The following is a 7,388-nucleotide window of genomic DNA, read 5'->3' on the forward strand; positions in this document are numbered from 1 at the left end:
TATCATGAATTCAAAAGCCACTCAAAACTAGCTCGATTCGAATCGAATTAGACTAGCAATTCGCCAAAAACGAATAATCCCAACGTTATCATGAAATTGAAAACCACATATCATTGGCTCAATTCCAATCGACTTAGACTAGCAATTCGCAAAAAACGAAGAAACCCAATGTTATCATGAACAAACTAGAAGTTATGACAAAATCGAAATACATGTTCCACTAGCTCGATTCCAATCGAATTAGACTTGCAATTCGCTAAAAACAAACAAACCCGTAGTTATCATGAAATCAAAAATCACATTTCGTTGGCTCGATTCCAATTGTATTAGAATAGCTATTCGCCAAAAATGAACAAACAACAAGTTATTATGAAATCGAAAACCAATTTTCATTGGCTCGATCCAATCGAATTACATTAGTAATTCGCCAAAAACGAACAAACAAAGAGTTATTATGAAATCGAAAACCACTTTTCATTGGCTCAGTTCCAATCGAATTACATTAGTAATTCGTCAAAAATGAACAAACCTAAAGTTATCATGAAATCTAAAACCACATTTCATGGTTCGATTCCAATCGAAGTAGACTAGCAATTCACCAAAAATGAACAAACCCGAAGCTATCATGAAATCGAAATAAACGTTTCATTGGCTCGATTCCAATCGAATTAGACTAGCAATTCGCTAAAAAAGAAGAAACCCGTAGTTATCATGAAATCAAAAACCACATTTCATTGGCTCGATTCAAATCGAATTAGACTAGCAATTCGTAAAAAATGAACAAACCCGAAGTTATCATGAAATCAAAAACCACTTTTCATTAGCTTGATTCCAATTGAATTACATTAGTAATTCGCCAAAAATGAACAAACCTAAAGTTATCAGGAAATCGAAAACCACATTTCATGGTTCTATCCCAATCGAATTAGACTAGCAATTCGCCAAAAATGAACAAACCTAAAGTTATCATGAAATCAAAATACACGTTTCGTTGGCTCGATTCCAAATGAATTAGACTAGCAATTCGCTAAAAAAGAACAAACTCGTAGTTATCATGAAATCAAAAGCCACATTTCATTGGCTCGATTCCAATTGGATTAGACTAGCAATTCGCCAAAAATAAACAAACCCAAAGTTAACAGGAAATCAAAAGCCACTTTTCACTGGCTCGATTCCAATCGAATTAGAAAGCAATTCGTCAAAAACAAACAACGCCGAAGTTATCATGAAATCGAAAACCACATTTCATTGGCTTGATTCAAATCGAAGTAGACTAGCAATTCGCCAAAAACGAACAAACCCGAAATTATCATGAAATCGTAGATCACATTTCATGGTTCGATTCCAATTGAATTAGACTAGCAATTCGCCAAAACTGAAAAGACCTGAAGTTATCATGAAATCGAAAACCACATTTCATGGCTTGATTCCAATCTAATTAGACTAGAGATTCACAAAAAATGAACAATCCCGAAGTCATCACGAAATCGAAATAAACGTTTCATTGGCTGGATTCCCATCGAATTAGACACGCATTTTTCTAGAAAAACGAACAAAGCCGAAGTTATCATGAAATCAAAAACCACATTTCATTGGATCGATTCCAATCGAATTAGAGTAGCAATTTTCCAAAAACGAACAAACCCAAAGCTATCATGAAATCAAAAACCACATTTGATTGGCTCGATTCCAATCAAATTAGACTAGCAATTCGCCAAAAATGAACAAACCCGAAGTTATCATGGAATCGAAAACCACATTTCATGGCTCGATTCGAATCGAATAAGACTAGCATTTCGTCAAAAACGAACAAATCCAAAGTTATCATGAAATCGAATACCAAATTTCATTGGATCGATTCCAATCGAATTAGATTAGCAATTCGCCAAAAACGAACAAACTCGAAGTTATCATGGAATCCAAAATCACATTTCATGGCTCGATTTGAATTGAATAAGACTAGCAATTCGCCAAAAATGAAGAAACCAGAAGTTATCATGAAATCAAAAGCCAATTTTCACTAGCTCGATTCCAATCGAATTAGACTAGCAATTCGCCAAAAATGAACAAACCCGAAGTTATCATGAAATCAAAAGCCACTTTTAACGAGCTTGATTCTAATCGAATTAGACTAGCAATTCGCCAAAAATGAACAATCCCGACGTTATCATGAAATTGAAAACCACATATCATTGGCTCGATTCCAATCGACTTAGACTAGCAATTCGCCAAAAATGAACAAACCCAAAGTTATCATGAAATCGAAAACCACATTTCATTGGCTCGAGTCCAATCGAATTAGACTAGCAATACGCTAAAAGTGAACAAACCCGAAGTTGTCACGAAATGGAAAACCACATTTCATTGGCTCGAGTCCAATCGAATTAGACTAGCAATTCGCCAAAAGTGAACAAACCCAAAGTTATCATGAAATCGAAAACCACATTTCATTGTTCGATTCCAATCGAATTAGACTAGCAATTTGCCAAAAATGAATAGACCTGAAGTTATCATGAAATCGAAATACATATTTCATTGGCTCGATTCCAATTGAATTAGACTAGCAATTCGCTAAAAATGAACAAACCCGAAGTTATCATGAAACCGAAAACAACATTTTATTGGCTCGAGTCGAATCGAAGTAGACTAGCAAGTCGCCAAAAATGAACAAACCCAAAGTTATCATAAAATCGAAAACCACATTTCATTGGCTCCATTCCAATCAAATTAGACTAGCGATTCGCCAAAAATGAACAAACCCAAAGTTATCATGGAATCCAAAACCACATTTCATGGCTCGATTTGAATCGAATAAGACTAGCAATTAGCCAAAAACGAACAAACCCGAAGTTATCATAAAATCGAATACCAAATTTATTGGCTCGATTCCAATCGATATAGACTAGCAATTCGCCAAAAATGAACAAACCTGAAGTTATCATGAAATCAAAAGCCACTTTTCACTGGCTCGATTCCAATCGAATTAGACTAGCAATTCGCCAAAAATGAACAAACCCGAAGTTATCATGAATTCAAAAGCCAATTTCACTTGCTCGATTCTAATCGAATTAGACTAGCAATTCGCCAAAAACGAACAATTTCGAAGTTATCATGAAATTGAAAACCAGATATCATTGGCTCGATTCCAATCGACTTAGACTAGCAATTCGCCAAAAATGAACAAACCCAAAGTTATCATGAAATCGAAAACCACATTTCATTGGCTCGTGTCCAATCGAATTAGACTAGCAATTCGCCAAAAGTTAACAAACCCGAAGTTATTATGAAATCGAAAACCACATTTCATGGCTCGATTCCAATCGAATTAGACTAGCAATTCGTTGAAAATGAAAAAACTAGAAGTTATAATGAAATCGAAATACATATTTCATTGGCTCGATTCCAATCGAATTAGACTTGCAATTCGCTAAAAAACAAACAAGCCCGTAGCTATCATGAAATCAAAAATCACATTTCATTGGCTCGAGTCCAATCGAATTAGACTAGCAATTCGCCAAAAATGAACATACCCAAAGTTATAATGAAATCGAAAGCTACATTTCATTGGCTCGATTCCAATTGAATTAGACTAGCAATTCGCCAAAAATGAACATACCCAAAGTTATAATGAAATCGAAAGCTACATTTCGTTGGCTCGATTCCAATTGAATTAGACTAGCAATTCGCCAAAAATGAAGGAGCCCGAAGTTATCATGAAATCGAAAACCACATTTCGTTAGCTCGATTCCAATCGAATTAGACTAGCAATTCTCCAAAAATGAACAAACCCGAAGTTATCATGAATTCAGAAGCCACTTTTCACTGGCTCGATTCTAATCGAATTAGACTAGTATTCCCCAAAAATAAACAACCCCGAAGTTATCATGAAATTGAAAACCACATATCAAATGCTCGATTTCATTCGAATTACACTTGTAATTCGGCAAAAACGAACAAACCCGAAGTTATCACGAAATCAAAAATCACATTTCATTGGCTGAAGTCCATTCGAATTAGACTAGCAATTCGCCAAAAGTGAACAAACCCAAAGTTATCACGAAATCGAAAACCACATTTCATGGCTCGATTCCAATAGAATTGAACGAGCAATTCGCCAAAAATGAACAAACCCAAAGTTATCATGAAATTGAAAACCACATTTCGTGGCTCGATTCAAATCGAATTAGACTAGCAATTCGTCAAAAATGAACAGACCCGAATTTATCATGAAATCGAAATACACGTTTCATTGGCTCGATTCTGATCGAATTGGACTAGCTATTTGCCAAAAACGAACAAACCCGAAGTTATCATGAAATCGAAAACCACATTTCAATGGCTAGAGTCCAATCGAAGTGGACTAGCAATTCGCTAAAGGTGAACAAACCCAAAGTTATCATGAAATCGAAAACCAGTTTTCACTAGCTCGATTCCAATTGAATTAGACTAGCAATTCGCCAAAAACGAAGAATCTCGAAGTTATCATGAAATCGAAAAGTACATTTCGTTGGCTCGAATCCAATCGAATTAGACTAGCAATTTGCCAAAAAGGAACAAACCCTAAGTTATCGTGAAATCGAAAACAACATTTCAATGGCTCAAGTCCAATCGAATTAGACTAACAATTCGTCAAAAGTGAGCAAACCCGAAGTTATCATGAAATCGAAAACCACATTTCATGGCTCGATTCCAATAGAATTAGACGTGCAATTCGCCAAAATTGATCAAACCCGAAGTTATCATGAAATCGAAAACCACATTTCATGGCTCGATCCCAATCGAATTAGACTAGCAATTCGCTAAAAAGGAACAGACCCGAAGTTATCATGAAATCGAAATACACGTTTCATAGGCTCGATTCCAATCGAATTAGACTAGCAATTCGCCAAAAATGAACGAACTCGAAGTTATCATGAAATCGAAAACCACATTTCAATGGCTCGAGTCCAATCGAATTAGACAAGCAATTCTCCAAAAGTTAACAAACCCGAAGTTCTCATGAATTCAAATGCCACTCTTCGCCGGCTCGATTCTAATCGAATTAGACTAGCAAATCGCAAAAAATGTACAATCCCGAAGTTATCACTAAATCGAAAACTACATATCATTGGCTCGATTCCAATCGAATTAGACTAGCAATTCGCCACAAATGAACAAACCCAAAGTTATCATTAAATCGAAAACCACATTTCATTGGCTCGAGTCCAATCCAATTAGACTAGCAATTCGCCAAAAGTGAACAAACCTGAAGTTATCATGAAATCGAAAACCACATTTCATTGCTCGATTCCAATCGAATTAGACAAGCAATTAGCCAAAAATGAACAGGCCCGAAGTTATCATGAAAATGAAACACACGTTTTGTTGGCTCGATTCCAATTGAATTAGACTGGCAATTCGCCAAAATTGAACAAACCCGAAGTTATCATGAAATCGAGAACCACTTTTCATGGGCTCGATTCCAACTGAATCAGACTAGCAATTCGCCAAAAAATGAAGAATCCCGAAGTTATCATGAAATCGAAATGTACATTTCAGGGGCTCGATTCCAATCGAATTAGACTAACAATTCGATAAAAACGAACAAACCCGAAGTTATCATGAAATCGAAACCAACATTTCAATGGCTCGAGTCCAATCGAATTAGACAAGCAATTCGGCAAAAATGAACAAACCCGAAGTTATCATGAAATCGAAAACCACATTTCATGGCTCGAATCCAATAGAATTAAAAAAGCAATTCGCCAAAAATGAACAAACCCAAAGTTATCATGAAATTGAAAACCACATTTCATGGCTCGATCCCAATCGAATTAGACTAGCAATTTGCCAAAAATGAACAGACCCAAAGTCATCATGAAATCGAAATACACATTTCATTGGCTCGATTACAAACGAATTAGACTAGCAATTTGCCAAAATCGAACAAACCCGAAGTTATCATGAAATCGAAAACCACATTTCAATGGCTCGAGTCCAATCGACGTCGACTAGCAATTCGCCAAAAGTGAACAAACCCGAAGTTATCATGAAATCGAAAACCACTTTTCACTGGCTCGATTCCAATCTAATTAGACTAGCAATTCGCCAAAAATGAACAATCCCAAAGTTATCATGAAATCAAAAAGTACATTTCATTGGCTCGATTCCAATAGAATTAGACTAGTAATTCGACAAAAACGAACAAAACCAAAGTAATCATGAAATCAAAAACAACATTTCAATGGCTCGATTCCAATCTAATTAGACTAGCAATTCGCCAAAAATGAACAATCCCAAAGTTATCATGAAATCAAAAAGTACATTTCATTGGCTCGATTCCAATAGAATTAGACTAGTAATTCGACAAAAACGAACAAAACCGAAGTAATCATGAAATCAAAAACAACATTTCAATGGCTCGAGTCCAATCGAATTAGACTAGCGATTAGCCAAAAGTGAGCAAACCCGAAGTTATCATGAAATCGAAAACCAAATTTCATGGCCCGATTCCAATAGAATTAGACGTGCAATTTTCCAAAATTGAACAAACCCAAAGTTATCGTGAAATCGAAAACCACATTTCATGGCTCGATTCCAATCGAATTAGATTAGCAATTCGCCAAAAATGAACAGACCCGAAGTTATCGTGAAATCGGGAACCTCATTCATTGGCTCGATTCCAATCGAAATAGACTTGCAATTCGCCAAAAATGAACAAACCTAAAGTTATCATGAAATTGAAAACCACACTTCAATGGCTCGAGTCCAATCAAATTAGACTAGCATTTCGCCATAAGCGAACAAACCCGAAGTTATTATGAATTCAAAAGCCACTTTTCACTGGCTCGATTCTAATCGAATTAGACTAGAAATTCGCCAAAAATGAAAAGTCCCGAAGTTATTATGAAATTGAAAACCACATTTCATTGCCTCGATTCCAATCGAATTAGACTAGCTATTCGCCAAAAACGAACAAACCCGAAGTTATCATGAAATCGAAAACCACATTCCATGTCTCGATTCCAATCGAATTAGACTAGCAATTCACCAAAAATGAACAGACCCGAAGTTATCATGAAATCGAAATACATGTTTCATTGGGTCGATTCCAATCGAATTAGACTAGCAATTCGCTAAAATAGAACAAACCCGTAGTTATCATGAAATCCAAAACCACATGTCATTGGCTCGATTCCAATCGAATTAGACTAGCAATTCGTAAAAAATGAACAAACCCAAAGTTATCATGAAATTAAAAGACACTTTTCACTAGCTCGATTCCAATCAAATTAGACTAGCAATTCGCTAAAAATGAACAAAGCTGAAGTTATAATGAAATCGAAAGCCACATTTCATTGGCTTGATTCAAATCGAAGTAGACTAGCAATTCGTCAAAAACGAACCAA

Source organism: Olea europaea, unplaced genomic scaffold (assembly GCF_002742605.1).
Source record: "Olea europaea var. sylvestris unplaced genomic scaffold, O_europaea_v1 scaffold333, whole genome shotgun sequence".
Lineage (NCBI taxonomy): Eukaryota > Viridiplantae > Streptophyta > Magnoliopsida > Lamiales > Oleaceae > Olea > Olea europaea.